Source organism: Parasteatoda tepidariorum, chromosome 1, assembly GCF_043381705.1.
Source record: "Parasteatoda tepidariorum isolate YZ-2023 chromosome 1, CAS_Ptep_4.0, whole genome shotgun sequence".
Taxonomy (NCBI): Eukaryota; Metazoa; Arthropoda; class Arachnida; order Araneae; family Theridiidae; genus Parasteatoda; species Parasteatoda tepidariorum.
The window spans coordinates 4,273,851-4,292,945 of NC_092204.1; the positions used below are offsets into that span (position 1 = coordinate 4,273,851).

Consider the following 19,095-nt stretch of genomic DNA (forward strand, 5'->3'; position numbering starts at 1 on the left):
CAGATGTGTAAAAAGTAATTGGATTTGGGATTTTAATTCATTATTACAAATAAATGTTAAAAAGAATTTCAAATTAGGTAATTGCAACTGGAGACGATGTGAAGTGATTCTGCTAAACCTTGTGATTTAAATCAAATTTAATTGATTTAAATCACAATTTAACTGGTTTAAATTCCTGTAAGCAACGTCAGTCGTGTGTGTGTAGTAGCCAATTTTAAATTGACAATTTATCAACTAGGAAATCAGTCGCAGGTATCCAATTGCAATAATATCACACGATTTAAAAAAAATAAATAATAAAAATTGAGTTTAAAAAACAAACAAACAAAAAGCACGATTGGAAAGAAACAAATGAAGAAAAAAACTAATTTGTTACATTTTTGAAACAATCAATTCTATCAATTTATTAATATATATTCAATTATATTATATAGATTTATATTATCAATTTGGTATTTAATCAGGTAGCTGTTTCTTACAAATTCTTCTGACCTTAGAAATTTTTGTTGTTTTCAATGAGTTTAGATCTCCCCTCACTAGATGGCAGTATAAGCTTGAAACTTTTTAGAACTAAGTTTTGATATATTTATAAAAATTCAAAAGCATTATCTTTTCAAGTTTATAAACACGACAATAATATTTAAAGTTCATCTGATCACTTAAAGTGTGCCTTTTTGTATAAGTTAAATGCTTTTTTAATCGAAACAGACATTTTCTTGTTAAGTGATGCAGAAAAGTTCAGAAACAGGTGAACGAGGCTATATTTTTCCCTACTTACCAATTCTCGTAACTAATCGCAGCGCACGCCACAAATATTTTGAGTCGTGGTGAATTTCGTACGTGTTATAAATATGACTTCAAATATTAAGTGATATGTTGTGATCCATGGATTTATTTAATTTTTTGTCCCCGTGTGCTCTATCAGGAATTATTCTTCTTAATGTGAATTTTCAAAACTCCTTACCTTGTGGATTAATGTAGTGTATGTGTGTTCTTCGAATTTTTACTCATGATTTCAACATTGGGATATTCTACCTTTACAGGTAAATTGGATATTTGTTATTTTTCTTATTAAGCGGAGAATCGTGCTGTTCAATTCATACATTATTTGTTCGTAAAGTAAATATTCTTATTTTTGAAATTAGTTAAAATATACTTTATATGTGTATACTTATTATTTGTAAACAAAACTGTCTCGACGGTGTTGACATTATTGAGGTTTTAACCTTTTTTATTTTTAAAACCAAATGCGAAGATGAAAATGTTCATAATGTAACTTATTAAAATTTGTTCCAGTGATCATTTGGTATTCATGATTTCTACTTTTAGATACGTTTTTACAATCGTATAGGTATAAATTAGAGGATTCTTGTTTGTAAGCATCAAATCATTAATAGTGTTATCATTATTGAAGTTCCGAATAACCTTGTGTGATTTCTTTAAAACTTTTTTTCAATCTTATTCAAAGATAATGTCCTTAAAATAACTTATTAAAACTGTTCCAGAATTATAAATTTTCATAAGTTACATGAATATTAACTTTTCTGTAATGCAATTCTTGAATGTAAAAGCGACTTGTCTTGTTTGCATATTTTATTTAATTGTAAACAAACCTGTCCCTTACCTGTTGATTAAATGTTGGCATATTGAAATATGAAATAACTTTTTTGGAAAATTTTTAAATCAATTTCGAAGATGTCAATAAAGTGACGTATTATAATTTTGAAATTGCGCTAGGTTTCATTAGATATTTACAATTTCAACTATTGAATAATGCTTTTTTTTTTTAAGTGTAAATTAAAAGTTTCTTTTCTACTTATTTAATTTTAAACAAGCCTATCTGATTGTTGATTAAATTTTTGAAGTTTTAACTTAATTGAAGTTGAAAGTAACTTTTTTAATATATTAGATATACCTATATATTTAAAATTAAATTTGAATATAGAGATGTCAATATAATAACATGTAAAAATTGTGAAATTTTTTCAGCTTGCATTTATTTTTGGACATGCTACTTAAGGACCAATTTCAGTGTAATTTAAAAAAATAATAATTTTTTAGAGTATTGAATTGAAAATTTGTGCTTATACATTCAACTTAATTAATATTTACTTATGCTATATTAAAAGTTTAGATATTTAAATATAAAAAATAATCTTTATCAATAGTTTTATAAGAATTGATGGAATTAATTCTCATTGAATTACCTGTTATATGTTTGTAACAATTAGTTTATTTTAAAATTAATGTATTATTTTTTCAGTTAGCCAGACATAAAGAAATTTGGAAATTAAATTTTTAAAATTTTTTTTTTTATAATTTTGTTTATTTTTATTTAATATTTTTGTGAACATTCATGTTGTTCAGCATTTAAAAATAAAAAGCTGGTAGAGATCTATATTTTTTGGCGACTTTTTGTTTGCGCTTGACTTACCAAAATTTATTTTAAAATTTAAATATCCAGACGCCAAATCGAGTCTCGACATGATCAATTAATTGGCAAAAGTTTTATATTTTATGTATATAACTTATTTTAATTTTCAATTATGTAGTCTAAAATTATTTTAATGATGAGGTAAACCGGTTCGAATGCCGGTTCGAGGGCTGATCGATACGAAGTCCACATCTGGCTTGCACCAACCACAGTACTGACGCAAAATATCCTCAGTGGTAGACGGATCATGGGTTAGAGTCCCTTTGTCGTCACGCTAACTTTGGAAGGTTTTCATGGTTTTCCTCTCCATATAATGCAAATGCCGGTTAGTTTCGTCAAAAAGTCCTCCACGAAAGCAATATTTAATTCAAGATTTCCCTTGTCTTCTGGATTGGGTTCAAAATTACAAGACTACGGAGTTGAATATCAGTAATTGTAAATCAAAAATATTGGGTTGGCTGTTCAATAAAGGTTATAAAATAAAATAAATAACTTAACAGTTTGTTATAATTTGAATTTACAAAATAGCAGTTTCTTATGCTCTTTGTTGTGAAGGTCTTTGTATAGTAACCAGTATTCTCCCTAAGTATTTTTAGAAGGGTGGCCTGGCCTTGATCCCTATAAATATGCCCTCGTTGCCCTTTTTGTAAAAATAAGCAGCCGTCCCTTAAAAACACTGCCTTTTTAGTCATTGCCCATTTTGAAAATAATTATTTCACTGTTTAAACATTAATTACACAGGTAAAATTATTTGTGTTTATGGGTTTAATTCTGATTACTATTTACAAATATTTACTTTGTTTAAATCAAATTTAATNTTTAATTGTAAACAAACCTGTCCCTTACCTGTTGATTAAATGTTGGCATATTGAAATATGAAATAACTTTTTTGGGAAAAATTTTTAAATCAATTTCGAAGATATCAATAATTATAATTTTGAAATTGCGCTAGTTTGCATTAAATATTCACAATTTCAATTATTAATGCTTTCTTTTAAGTGTAAATTAAAAGTTTCTTTTCTACTTATTTCATTTTAAACAAGCCTATCTGATTGTTGATTAAATTTTTGAAGTTTTGACTTAATTTAAGTTGAAAGTAACTTTTTTAATATATTAGATATATATTTAAAATTAAATTTGAATATAGAGGTGTCAATATGTACAGATTATAAATGTAATTATACATGTAAAAATTGTGAAATTTTTTCAGCTTGCATTTATTTTTGGACATGCTACTTAAGGACCAATTTCAGTGTAATTTATATAAAAAAAAAATTGTTAGAGTATTGAATTGAAAATTTGTGCTTATATATTCAACTTAATTAATATTTACTTATGCTATATTAAAAGTTTGGGTATTTAAATATAAAAAATAATCTTTAAAAATAATTTTATAAGAATTGATTGAATTAATTCTCATTGAATTAATGGTTATATGTTTGTAACAATTAGTTTATTTTAAAATAAATTTTGTTATTTTTTTCAGTTAGCCAGACATAAAGAAATTTAGAAATTCAATTCAAATTTTTTATTTTTATTTTATAATTTTGTTTATTTTTATTTAATATTTTTGTGAACATTCATGTTATTCAGCATTTAAAAATGAAAAGCTGGTAGAGGTCTACATTTTTTGGTGACTTTTTATTTGCGCTTGACTTACCAAAATTTATTTTAAAATTTAAATATCCAGGCGCCAAATCGAGTCTCGACCTGATCAATTAATCGGAAAAAGTTTTATATTTTATTTTAATTTTATTTTAATTTGAATTTATGTAGTCTAAAATTATTTTAATGATACGAATTTCGATCTGGTCGATACGAATTCCGCATCTGGCTTGCACCAACCGCAGTACTGACGCAAAATATCCTCAGTGGTAGACGGATCATGGGTTAGAGTCCCTTTGTCCCTAACTGTGGAAGGTTTTCATGGTTTTCCTCTCCATGTAATGCAAATGCGGGTTAGTTTCGTCAAAAAGTCCTTCACGAAAGCAATATTTCTTCCAATACTTAATTCAAGATTTCCCTTGTCTTCTGGATTGGGTTCAAAATTACAAGGCTACGGAGTTGAATATCAGTAATTGTAAATCAAAAAAATTGGGTTATCTGTTCAATAAATGTTATGAAATAAAATAAATAACTTAACAGTTTGTTATAATTTGAATTTACAAAACAGCAGTTTTTTATGCTCTTTGTTGTGAAGGTCTTTGTATAGTAACCAGTATTCTCCCTAAGTATTTTTAGAAGGGTGGCCTGGCCTTGATCCCTATAAATATGCCCTCGTTGCCCTTTTTGTAAAAATAAGCAGCCGTTCCTTAAAAACACTTTTTTTTAGTCATTACCCATTTTGAAAATAATTATTTCACAGTTTAAACATTAATTACACACAGGTAAAATTATTTGTGCTTATGGATTTAATTCTGCTTACTTTTACAAATATTTACTTTGTTAAGAGTATTCTGAACTAGTTAAATTTTTATCTCTTTTATAAGTATCTCTTTTTTTCAGAGCTTGATGTATTAATAATTTTTTTCAAGTGATTTTAGATTCTAAAATTATTTTTTTTATGTAAATATCTTTTTTTTATTTTTTTTTTATAAACTGCAGTTTTAAATATTTATTTTCTCATAATTTTCAGTTTAAACTGGAGAAAAAAGTTTTTAAGTTGAGAGTCAATTAATCCTTTAGTGTACTTTTCTTGAAATTTTTTTTTACACAGAGACTGTCTTTTAGCATGTCTTTAATTTTCTCTTACTTTAATAATGAGAGAGAATTATTTTTTGAAGTATACACAAAAATAGTTTAAGAAGGTAACTTAAAAATTGTTGAGGATCAAATTAAGTTATTGCATGGAATTACACTATTGATAAATTTTAAGGTGCTCAAGTGATTCCCCTTTCAAAATTCAGAGTGCCCTTTTCTGAGAGGAAGTACCCTGCTCATTTTCATTCCTAGGGAGAACACTGTAGTAGCGAAATATGTTTTAAAATTAATTAATTTTATTTTTAATGTTAATTACTAGATTTAATGAATCTTACTTAACAATGATGAATCTATGAATATTTCACAGTTGCAAGTTTTTGACAATTGACAGTTTTATACAGTTTTAACCATGTCAAAAACCCTTTTTTGACAAATATCAAAACCCTAAATTTTGGCATAAAAAATAGCTCTAAGTTATTATAAATATGAAGTAAATATAAATAAAAGTGAATGTGAATTTACAAATGATTAATTAATTGATTCCTTAATCATTTTGATGTCAAATCCTCTTTTTGACAATTGCTGTCTAAATCAAATACCCTAATTTTTCTAATTTACACTGAACATTTAATAATTATAAATATTTAATGATTATAAATATTTAATGATTTTAAATATTTGATAATTATAAATAAAACAGGGTATAAAAAAAACCAGGCTTTTAAAAAAAAAAAACCTGGTTGGTTTTATTGGGCTTTTTTGGGTATTTTATGATATTATACCTAGTTTAACACGTTTTAGATTTAATTTTTAATTCATAAGAGAACAATTTTATTTAAAAAAATAACTTTTATACGAAAATAATAATTAAGTTATGAATGAAACTGAAAAATTTTTTAATTTTAATGTAGTACCATCTTTTCATGCTATGTATTAAAAAAAGATTCTTAAATTAATTATTTTTTTGAGTATATATAAAATCATAATATTGGGATCAGAAAAATATGCTGTTTTCTGTTTTATTTATTTATTATTAAACATTCAAAAGTTATAGCTTCATTTTTTAGTCATAAAGAAAGGCCATCTAACTACAGAACCAGGGTTTGTGATTTTTTTTTTAAAAAAAATAAAGAAAATCAGTTTTTATTTAAATCGGATTTTTTGGTTTTTATTCTAATACACTGTAAGAACTTTGATTCATGTTTAAAAAAACTTTATAAATGTCTAATCAAAATTAAATTAATATAAAAACAAAAACTAAATATTATAACAATATTTTAGCAAACTACCTAAAACAATTTTCCATTGTAATACATAGCTTTGAATGCATAGCAACCATTTTGAAACAAATGCATGATTGAAATTTAAAGACTAGATGAAAAAGAGACTTTAAACCCTATTTTCGGCATATTAGGGTAATTTCTTTTTAAGATAAGCTCAAGGTTTTTAAAAATATACCATTNACCCTAAATTTTGGCATAAAAAATAGCTATAAGTTATTATAAATATAAGGTAAATATAAATAACAGTGCATGTGAATTTGCAAATGATTAATTAATTGATAATATTCCTTAATCATTTTGATGTCATATCCTCTTTTTGACAATTGCTGTTAAAATCAAATGCCTAATTTTTCTAATTTACATTAAACATTTAATAATTATAAATATTTAATGATTATAAATATTTATTAATTTTTAATATTTGATAATTATAAATAAAACGGTATAAAAAAACCCCAGGTTTTTTTAAAAAAAAAAAAACCTGGTTGGTTTTTTTAACATTGTTTATTATTAAACATTCATAAGTTATAGCTTCATTTTTTAGTCATAAATAAAGGCCATCTAACTACAGAACCAGGGTTCGTGATTTTTTTTGATTTAAAAATAAATAAAATAAAGAAAATCCGTTTTTATTAATTTAAATCGGATTTTTTTGGTTTTTCTACTAATACACTGTAAGAACTTTGATTTATGTTTAAAAAAACTTTATAAATGTTTAAACAAAATTTAAATTAATATAAAAACTATATATTATAACAATATTTTAGCTAACTACCTAAAACAATTTTCCATTATAATACATAGCTTTGAATGCATAGCAACCATTTTGAAATAAATGCATGATTGAAATTTAAAGACTAGATGAAATAGAGACTTTAAACTCTATTTTCGGCATATTAGGGTACTTTCTTTCTAAGATAACCTCAAGCTTTTTAAAAATATACCATTTTTCACCACTGAAATATAATGTAGATTTTAATTCCATGCTTTTTCAGTCAAACGGTAGAATTTTAATTAACATTTTTTTTGTGAAAAAAATTCATGTTTATTAATTACTTTCTACAGCTATGCAAGTCTATATTAGGACAGCATTAAATGTTTACTTTAATCTTTAATCTGTACTTTCAATCTCAAAAATCAAAAGATTTTTAAATATGTAATTTCAAATGTATTGGAATTTAACACACACCAAGAAAGAAAGTAATTTCGTTAACTAATATTAATTAATGCTACAATTTATTTAAAATAAATTTTAAAACTGAGAAAAAAATAATAATAAAAGTATCAATAATTTAAAACACTGTTTTTTAACTTTTTAAATCAATACATATATATATATATAGAAAATCATTTGATTTAAATCAAGCTGATTTAGATCAACAAACCCTGTACAGAATTACTGTTTATTTAACAATTTTCTTCGTAGTTTCAGGAATTACTCTTTAAGCAATGTATTTATAGTTAGTTTTGATTTGAAAATTCCAGAATCAATATAAATATGAAATCCCTTAAATCTATTTATCTTTTATCTTATTCTTTGTTAATCTATTTTGATAATGTTTATAAAAAACCCATTTGAGTCCGGGTTATACTGTTTTTTTTTTAGGTGGTTTTTTAAAAAAAACCAGATTGGTTTTTTTTTGGGTTTGTGAGTGGGTCAGAAACCCTGAAATAAAAGAAGTAAAATTGCAATTTATCCAATCTGTTAATTTCTTTAATTATTTAAAATAAAAATGCAAAAACAATAATCTTATAAAAGAAGACATACATATAGCTATAATCTTTTTCATTATGTGTAAAATTAATTTTCATTTTTTCTATTGTAACTCGTTCTTTGCCCGAAGCATGCCGTGACAAAACTCATAGTTTCAAAGCATCAAAATTTTTTTTATTATTTTTTTACAGCTTTCAAATGAATGAGACTGAAATTCTTAAATATTCTTCTGAATGTCGCTGACCTACATGGACTAGATGTACCAATAAATATATTCTAATATTGTACAAAATATTGATAATTATTGATAATTGACAGCATAATTAATTCCTTGAATTTATTAATTTAAAAAGTTAACTCCTTTAAACATACATTTATTAGTGTTATTTATTTTTTGTAGATTATAATTAGTTTACTTATCAGGGAATATCCAGAGTTGTCGAGGTTTAGAACAGAATGGATTAATCCAGGGCACGGTTGCCAGACTTTTAAATAAAACAATACTGCAACTTTATCTGAAAAAATACTACAAAATACTACATATTTTTAAGCTCCATCTACAGTAGTATTTTGGAAGCTTAAACATTATTAAAAGGATTAAATACTATTAATTGGATAATAATACTATTGAAAGGATAAAATGAAAGGACATATTATTAAGAATAAAATAATATTAAAAGCAACAATCTTTTTCCTTTTGTACGCTTTTACTTCAGGTAGAAGCGTAGTAATAAAGATTTAAATCAGCAACTTCGTCTTGTGAGAATCCATAAATGTCTTTTGTGTATCAATTTGTAGAAAATCAAACTTAAATGAGGAAAATAAATAAAAAATCCCATATCGCTATTTAAAGTGACGCTAAGAATAAAGCGAAGCTAAAATAATTCGTTTTTTGTGTGTGGCTTCCATATCTGGCAGTTCATCGCGGTCAGTATGGAAATCAAGATGTATCCAGTTGGCTATTTCAAAATTCACTTTTTTCTTTTTTAAAAAACTTCTTCTCTTTGATTTAAAAATTGATAAGAGAAAGAAAAAACGCAACATACCACTTTTTAAAAAAATACTACGAAAAATGCCACCATCCCTAATTTTTGGTGAAAAAATACTACTGTAGTATAGAAAATATTACGTATGACAACCCTGATCCACTGTTTAAACCGTCTTGTCCAAAACCCCTTTGTCTTAAACTGTTTGAAACTCTTTTATTCAAATTATGACGCAATTTATAAAATATATTGTGAGAAATAAAATGTTAATTTTTAAACAAGAAACAAGTTTTTGTTTTATTAATAGCGTTTTATTATTATTTTTAATATTGCATTATTTATCCTTATGCAAGAACAGTATTAAAAGCATATTTATTCATATTTTAAGGGATATTATTTTTGTTGTTCAATGAATTGCGGAGCTTCAAAATTTATAAATCTTTTCCTATTCTATTATTTTCCTAAAAACAAATTGTATCAAAAATATAAAATATTTATTAATATATGTAATTATTATGTGTACAATGGTTACACGTAAGGAATTTTTACCTTTTACCAATGCTCTAGGTTTTGGACACTTAAGACAGTTTAGGACAGTTTTAGACAGTAAAACCCAAATGCCCTGTACAGAACAAGTTTAGGACGTCCACAACCCCATCTCTGTACTTTGAAAAGAGTAAAATTGCGAGTTTGTTGTGGGAAAGGGAGTGTCGTATAGTAATCTAAAAAAATAAACAAAAAAACCAACTTTTGTTCTTATGATGGGATATTATGTACCTTAATAGTTCGAAGGGTTGACCTCAAAAAATAAAGTCACAAGATCCACACTGAATGAACACAGAACACCTTTCTTGCGACTTACTTGGTGCGAGGTAGTCACATTTTGCAAAATTTGCTTAGAATAGTTTAGTCAAGAAAGCGGTCTCAAGTTCTGATCTCTTAAGCTTATTTTAACTGTTTTATATTTATTTTTTTATAACCGTCGTTGAACAGCCGACCCAATTTTATGGGTTTGCGACTACTAATGTTCAACTCCGTAGTCTTGTTATTTTGAACCCAATCCAGAAGACAAGGGAACTCCTGGCAAGTATTGGGGGAAATTTGCCTTTGTGGAGGACTTTTTGATGGAACAAACCTGCATTTGCGTTACATGGAGAGGAAAGCAACGAAAACCTCTCACGGTTTGTATTTATTGACTATTGAGACTCGGGCGATATGTTTTTTGAATCAATAAGAACCGGGAAACGAGACTAAATAATGTAGTGATGCCATTAGTGGGGAAATTAGAGAGTTGCATGTTCAAAAACAATGATAGTGTAAGAGATATGTTCTTTGGCACCTGCTAGGTTCGAACTGAGAACCTTGTTTGGGTGCAGTAATTGCATATAATAAATAATAATAAATAATTTTTTCTACGTAAATTGTTTTACGATAAATTATCAAATAATAATTTAACTAGTGCTTAATAATTAATTGTACGTTAAGTATTTGTTTAGATTTATGTTGTTAGGTAATCATATGTGATAGTTTAAGTCGTGTTGAATAGTTGTTATACGTTTATTTAGAATAATTTTGTATTTTTATAAAAATAAAAGCTTATTTACGAAGCAATTATTTTTATTTTATGATCATCGTTGAACTGCCGACCAATATTTGGGTATACGACTACTAATGTTCAACTACGTAGCCTTGTAATTTTGGACCCAAGTCAGAAGACAAGGGAACTTCTGGATCAAGAGTTAGGAGAAATTTGCCTTCGTGGAGGACTTTTTGATGGAACTAACCCACATTCGCGTTACATGGAGAGGAAAACTTCGTAAACTTCCCACGGTTCGCCAGACGGCAGGGAGACTGTAACCCATGATCCGTCTACCACTGAGCATATTTCAGGTCAGCACTGTGGTCGGTTTAAGCCGGATACGGAATTCGTATCGACCAGTCATCACTGGGATTCGAACCCTGTTCACCTCATTAGAAAGCGAACACTCTATCCCCTTAGCCTTCACGGCTCCATTTTACTGTTTGTGTAAATCAGAAACTTTTTAAGCAATAAAAAAAAAATTAAGAAAAAGAAAGAAAGGAAACAGTGCACGCATCGGATTTACAAATTTCATCCGATTATTATCCCATGTAAAATATTAATTATTATTTGATATATTTCTTTAAAGTTAATTTTATTACTCAATAATCATCGTAAAAAAATTGATTTGTAAGGCTAACATTGTTTTTTTGTGTGCGTCATTTTTAACTGCTTTTAAATAGCAAATACAAAATTTCAACGGAAGCGGTAATTTTGAATTATGAAATTTTAAAAAATACTTATTTTTAAATTTTTTTTTTAAATAATAATTGTTTCGATATATTCGGAAATTATAATTTTTTTCAACTATTTTGCTTTCGATCAATGGATTATTATATTCTAGCGTTTTATTTTACAAGTAAAACTCACGAACTATTTAATACCTGCTAAACATTATTTCTTCATTTTTAATATAGTTATGATCTATCAATTTAATTTGTTTAGAAAGCAATGAAGTATTATCGCTAGGCAATACTTTAAAATTTTCACATTATTTTGTTAAATAAGGTTGATGTATATAAACTCATGTATTTAAACGTTTGAATCGCAATCGCGCACTAGCATATATTTGAGGAAATAATTCTTTGTTTCAGTTTTTGCCAATCGCAATTAGCCTAAATTGACTCTTTATATTTGTATACTTATTAGTTAAACATAACAGCCATATTATTTTATTTCAACGTAAATTTTGTTGGAGAAAGTATGGAATAAAAGGCAAGTATAGAATGAAAAATGCATAAATTTTCTAATTATAAAAGTAATATTTTTTTAATCCTGATACTATATGCAATATTCTGTCATTTTGTAGGCGGAAAAATGAACCAATTATTTTCTCTTTCGAATTTTGTAAATGATTACACAAATTAAAATTCGTAGATGAATTAAACGATAGTAAATTAATATTCGTACATAAATTAAAAATCGTCAAATCCTTGCTGTAACTCCCAAAATAAAGATCACGAATCACGCGAATAGGACTCTTTAAAAAAAGAGATACTTAAATAAGTGTATGTAAATTATGGTGTTTGTTAAAGAAAAGAAAAAGAAAGAACATCATTTCTAGGACGAACTATCTTTTAAAATTTCGCTATTTCTGAATTTTCTATTTTAGATTATTATTTTGAAATTCTAGCTGAAGCCAGTTATTACAGATTTTTTAAAAAAAAATATATCTCAAAATAGAAAAATCACGATTATTTATTTCCTCTCTGATGCAAAAGAAAGACAACTTTGAAAAAAAAAACTTTTTTCCAGAAATTATGCAGAAAGGAAAACCAAAATCTTTTCCTTCCCAAAAGAAAAATCTTTCTGCAAAAATTCTGTAACGTTCTGCGACAATGTCGTCGTGTCGCCGCAATTCTGCCACGGGAATTAATTGAAGTTTCGTTTGAATAGTTTATTATGCAAATTATCTCACTCTGAACTTTAAAAATACCCTCATGAAATTATCTTACTTTTAAAAGGACAGCATATTTATTATTTTGATAACTTCTTTTAAAAATTATCTTATTATTATCCATTGTCAAGAAAGTAATAGTAGATAACAAGGTACAAGATAATTTTTTCTCCTTAGTCGTCAACAGAGGAAGATAAAGCTATACCTGATCATTGTTAATTTTTAAATCTTGAGTGTCACTTGAGTTTGTTATTGTTTGCGCTTATCTTTTGAGACTCGGGATTGCAACTGAAATTAGAATTTCAAAGGAAATGCAAAAAGCTTTACGGGGCACGTAGCGTTTTTAAAAAGTCCTTGAAGGTGCTATTTTCATTAGGTATTTTTAAGTAGTGCTTAACTTTCCCTTTTTCAAAATAAGGTATTTTTCTTTTCTTTTCCATGTTGATTTCCGACACGAATTATGCAAAAAGACATCGTAAAAACAGTTTCAAATTTCGGTTTTATTCATACGAAACTGAAAAATGAACTTGGAGTACAGAGGACTTCAGAACTATTTTTTAGTACTCACTTTCTTTAGGAAAAAGAGGAGTTAAAGTTAAAATGGGAGTAAATTAAAACTGAATTTACGTATAAAGAATAAGATGATTAAGTGTTTTTATAAAATAATTGTTTGTGTATTTTTATTTTCTATAATTAACCCCTTCCTTCTCGCTCCCGTGATATTGACGGGCTGGAGTATTCAGTAGTAATGCGCCTATAAGAATAAAACTAATTCATTTCTTTTGCTCGGAAAACATTTTATTTCTCATTTTACACACCATAAAGCCGTACCAGGATATTTTTAAGGTAATTGTAGTTTTATTTTAAACTAGATACTAGCACTAATCAAATACGTGTATTTGACAAAATACACTTTTATGACCGTTTTCTTGAAAATTAACCGATTGTTAAGGGGTTAAACAAATTTAGGGGTTAGATAAATTGCAATTTGAAACATTTTTATTTATAATTATTTAATATTTTCTTGACCCAAATTTGGGTTTTCAACAGTAATTTTACATATATGTTAATTTAAAATTCCTTCTTATTTATAATAGCTAATAATAATCCTTAGGACAAAATGTTGAGGTTTTGACAATTTTCAAAAACTATGTCAAATGGTTTTTTTTTATTTTTTTGACATGACGGTTAAAACCGGATAAAATCGTCAATTGTCAAAATTTGCCAAACCTACCTGATTATGATATTTTTTAAAAGTGCTTAAATATATTTTTTGAGTGCTTGAAAAGTGCTTAAAAGGCGCATATGTTTTGTTGAAAAATTAGGCTATGCACCGTGCTTTAATAAATGTATAACCAGGGTTGGCAAGGTTTAGGACAGAATGCCACGGTTTAAACCCTGGTTTAAACCGCCCTGTCCAAAACCCCTTTGTCCAATACTGTCCAAAACCCTTTTACTCAAATTATGTCACAATTTTATCTGAACAATATTTAAAAGGTAAAATAAACATAGAACTAATAACATATTGATAATTAAATATACTAGAGAATATTTGTTTTTAAAAGTATAATGTTTTATTAATATTGTTTGACTATTCAATTTAAACAAAGNCTGGAGTGTACAGTTGTAATGCGCCAATAAGAATAAAACTGATTAATTTCTTTTGCCCGGAAAAAATTTTATTTCTCATTTTACTCACCATATAGCCGTACCAGGTAATTCTAAATAGTTAGTTTATTTTAAACTAGATACTTGCACTAATCAAATACGTGTATTTCACAAAATGACACTTTCATGACCGTTTTCTTGAAAATTAACCGATCGTTAAGGGGTTAAACAAATTTAGGGATTAGATAAATTGCAATTTGAAGCATTTTTATTTATAATTATTTAATATTTTCTTGACCCAAATTTTATGTTTTTAACAGTAATTTTCAGAACAAAGAGTTTTATGTTAAAATAATTCAAAAACGTAATTGATAAAACACTTGTTATTTTACATATATGTTAATTTAAAATTCCTTCTTATTTATAATAGCTAATAATTATCCTTAGGACAAAATTTTGGGGTTTTGACAATTTTCAAAAACTATGTCAAATTTTTTTTGACATGACGGTTAAAACCGGATAAAATCGTCAATTGTCAAAATTTGCCAAACCTACCTGATTATGATATTTTTTAAAAGTGCTTAAATATATTTGAGTGCTTGAAAAGTGCTTAAAAGGCGCATATATTTTGTTGAAAAATTAGGCTATGCACCGTGCTTTAGTAAATGTATAACTAATTATGGCTCTGAATTGCTGTAGGCACTTAACTTAAAAATATTTGATATGAGAAACCGTTCAAAGGGTGATTTGCTCATTCTTGCAAGTAAATGTTGTGGTATGTACTGCTGCTATGTTTATACAAGACGTTGAATTTCTCTTATTTTTGATTTTTTTTTCTCAAAATGTATAATAAGTGTAACAATGAAATACATAAAAAAACAAAATTCGGAGAAAAAGTTATATTTGGGGAACGAAAAATTTTCCCGAAGGAGTTTAAAAATGTTATAAATTTTCCCCCCTTCCTTTTTCGTTATCTTTGGATAAATGCACTTACTCTAGTGGTCTCTTTTCCTTTTTTTAAAATTCCTTTTCATCTTTCTTTGCATCAGACTTTGCTCCGTACACCGTTTACTTTTATTACCCTAAGTTGCTTCTTTTGAATCTACCGCACGCAGCATTGTTTCACATGCCTCTTTGTATCCTTAATGCCGAATCAATCTACTTTATTTCGCTAATGTATGTGTTAATGCGGAATGAACAAAGAGTTAATTGCTTATTTAAATTTAATAAAGAAGACTTTTGAAGTAGGTTGCTAAAGTAAAAAATGATTTAAGCTTCTTTTCAAATCCTACTATTAGTTCACACTCTCCCTATATCTTGTTCAAATTTTCAATAATTAATAAAATACTTTTTATTCATCGATTCAAGTTCAAATACATTTTTTTAAACTTCTAGTGGATGATGTTAATACAGTTTTTTCAAATATTAATTGATTCATTAAATTTAATTCATTAATTTTAGTTTTATGTGGAAGAAAAAATTGTAACTATTTAGTAAAAAGTAACTAAAAGAAATCTTTGTTGACCTAAGTAGGAATTGACTTTTATATTACTTGTTTTTTAACTGAAATTTTTTTTTATTTTACAATTTATTTTATTTAACATGAAATTCAGATCTTGAATCAGTTAATTCAGGAGAAAAAAAAAGTTGAAGCTTTTATTTTGCTATTGCTACATATGCCGATATTTTGCTACATATGCCGATCCATGAACTACAGTTTGTCTAAAGTAAGAACTCCTCTAGCAGTTCGTCGGGACTCGTGGCGGTAACTATGGAGGAGTAATTACTTACTTTATGTCGATGAATTTTCGATGAATTAGTTTATGTCGATGAAAAAGTCTCCTGACTACTGACCACTTTCTCTGGAAACAAAGGAAAACCTGAAATTCTCTTGGAATTTAAAAATACCATAAGAAAACCTGTAATTTTTTGCGAAAATTTCTGGAGCACTAGCAATTACAGGGTTTGTTTCGTATAGTCGTGCTGATATCCCTGATTTTCCATGCTGATTAAAAAATATTTTGTCCTTACACGTCCATGATATTCCTGATTTTTCTTGTACGTTCAGAGCGTCTTATTTTCGAAGAATGCAAATGCGGAGTATTAATATAATCAGTTTCAAGAATAGAAAGATTTGGATTTTCAATCTTTAATTTTTTTTATATCTAATTGTAGTAAAATTCCTTGATTCAAATTTAAGGTACCTTTCTCTGAAGGCGCTATGAGAGGAATAAGATGCGTATAGTTTGTCTAAAGTAAGAACTCCCCTAGCCATTCGTCTGAGCCCGTGGCGGTATCTATGGTAACGAGCTATTTCAAGTACGGGCTATTATTTATGCCAGGTTTTGGCTCGAGTCGGCGTGAGAAAGGGAATAATCTTCGGTCTTTTGTGCTAGCCCTAGAGTGAAGAGAAGTTAACCTCCGTGAAATGCGCTATTCTTGTTTCCATAGCAGCAGACGGCCTAAAATTTGTGGCGGGGGGAGTTGTAATCGTGGACAAACTATACGTACCAAGTTGTTTTCTTCTTTTGTTATTAAATAATTGTTATGTTACACCTGATTTCGCCAATGATTAATTATACTGATTATTAAACTACTGATTATTGAATTAGACACAGATCTCAGGGGTCTGTTTAGAAGATATTTGGGTCCGTTAACGGACCCTTCACAAAATATCTTTTCATAAAAACGGACCCTTCACAAAATATTTTAACTTAAAAACGGACCTTTCACAAAATGATTTTTCTTTTAATCGGACCTTTCACAAATTTTTTTATCTTCATAATTATTTTGTTAATCGAATAAATCCTTCCCAGGGCAGAAAACAAGAAAGATGGATTATAAACGTTGTCTTCGGCAGAGGATTCTTCCATTATTCGTCCGGAATTTGAATATTATGCGTTCAGCAGTATAGGTTAAATACCAAATATTTGTATGTTGCACCTCTAATTTAAAAGCAGCAATTGCTGTTTATTTTTGAAAATTTATTTACAATTTAAAAACTCATTGAAAAAGTTTTTTTTTTGCAATAACGGACCCTATTTGCACAAATTCATAAAAGCGGACCCTGGTTGAAAGAATGTGAGTAATTTTTTCACAATTTCGTGAAAAACGGACCTTTCACAAAATGTCTGGACAGACCCCTGGATCTAGTACTGTCCATAAGTTCTATACATAGTTCAGACCTTATAGCCTTACCCGCACGTTCCAAACTATTCGGAAATTTTATTAAAAAGAAACCCCGTTAACATATTTACAGTATCAATTTTTTATGGTGAATAATTCACGAGTTATACATTTTGAAGTGATCAATTCCAATTAACAATATAGTGATCATGTCATAGAATTTTTAAATGACCAATTGAGCCATTTAATTACTCAATCCACTCAATTATTTTAGTATAAAAATGTTAAGTGAAATCTTGAACTCGAGGATTTTAAATTGAATATTGATATAGAACCCTGATAGCTCAGGGGATGGAGCGTTCGCCTTCCAATGAGGTTAACCGGATTCAAATCCCGGCGATGGCTGTTCGATACGAATTCCGCATCCGGCTTGCACCAACCACAGTGCTGACGTGAAATATCCTCAGTGGGAGACGGATCGTTGGTAAGAGTCCCCTTGCCGTCAGGCTAACCGTGGTTCGAGGTTTTCGTGGTTCTCCTCTCCATGTAACGCAAATGCGGGTTAGTCCCATTAAGGCGAATTCCTACCAATACTTGATCCAGGAGTTCCCTTGCCTTCTGAATTGGACTATACATTTACAAGTCAAAATCTTTCGGCAATTAATAAATAAATAATTAAACAAAAAAATGAGTATTAAAAATTATTTTTTCATAAAGTTATCTTTCAATAAATAAATTTTATAATTGTGGGATAACANTGGCGGTAACTATGGTAACGAGCTATTTCAAGTACGGGCTATTATTTAGATCAGGTTTTGGCTCGAGTCGGAGAGAGAAAGGGAATAATCTTCGGTCTTTTGTGCTAGCCCTAGAGTGAAGAGAAGTTAACCTCCGTGAAATGCGCTATTCTTGTTTCCATAGCAGTTTCCATTCTTGTTTCCATCTTGTTTCTAACCGTGGTTCGAGGTTTTCGTGGTCCTCCTCTCCATGTAACGCAAATGCGGGTTAGTCCCATTAAGGCAAATTTCCTCCAATACTTTATCCAGGAGTTCCCTTGCCTTCTGAATTGGACTCTACATTTACAAGTCAAAAATTTTCGGCAATTAATAAATAAATAATGAAACTAAAAAAATGAATATTAAAAATTATTTTTTCATAAAGTTATCTTTCGATAAATAAATTTTATAATTGTCGGCAAACAGATTTCAATTTGCTTAAAAAGTTCTCGATATGGTGAAATAATTAAAATGAACATTAAGGGGTCAAAACTTTCATATTTTTCAGATTGCGGCTACCCCCTATATTTTGAGGATATGAAAACTGGATCTATGCTTTGTTTATTTAGATAAAGTACGTTTTTGTGTCGGATTTGTGACTTAAAATATTGTCTGCACTAACTAATTAGCATATTTGAGGTCACCCCTACAAACCATTACGATAGCTGTACATTCCCATACCATTTCTTTTAAGGTTAATAAACTTAAATCTATCTTAAAAAATCTGTGGGTGACTTTATTGAAAGTAATTACTGTAAAAGTAATTATTGGAAGCAAGTAAAAAGAAAATTAGATTTGGACATAATGTAATAATTTGCTTTTTAAAATCATATTTAGTTTAGTTTTAAAAAAAAAATGAAATAGTTTTCCATCTATGTGACTCAGTGCGTTTTGCAATTGAGTACTTGCACTTCAAAAAAATCTCCCATAACCATTTCTCACTTTCCATGTTCAGGGGATATAGCCGTTTTCCTTTCAATGCGATGACCTAG

General features: G+C 27.9%; 1 protein-coding gene across 1 annotated transcript in view; it reads left to right on the forward strand.

The window, feature by feature from the left end:
- Window positions 1-622: 622 nt before the first annotated feature.
- Window positions 623-19,095, forward strand: part of LOC107457389 (protein outspread) — a gene marked incomplete in the record, with an annotated part of 145,374 nt that continues 126,901 nt past the window's right edge. Inside the window, 1 exon segment of the mRNA XM_071188212.1 lies at window positions 623-1,043.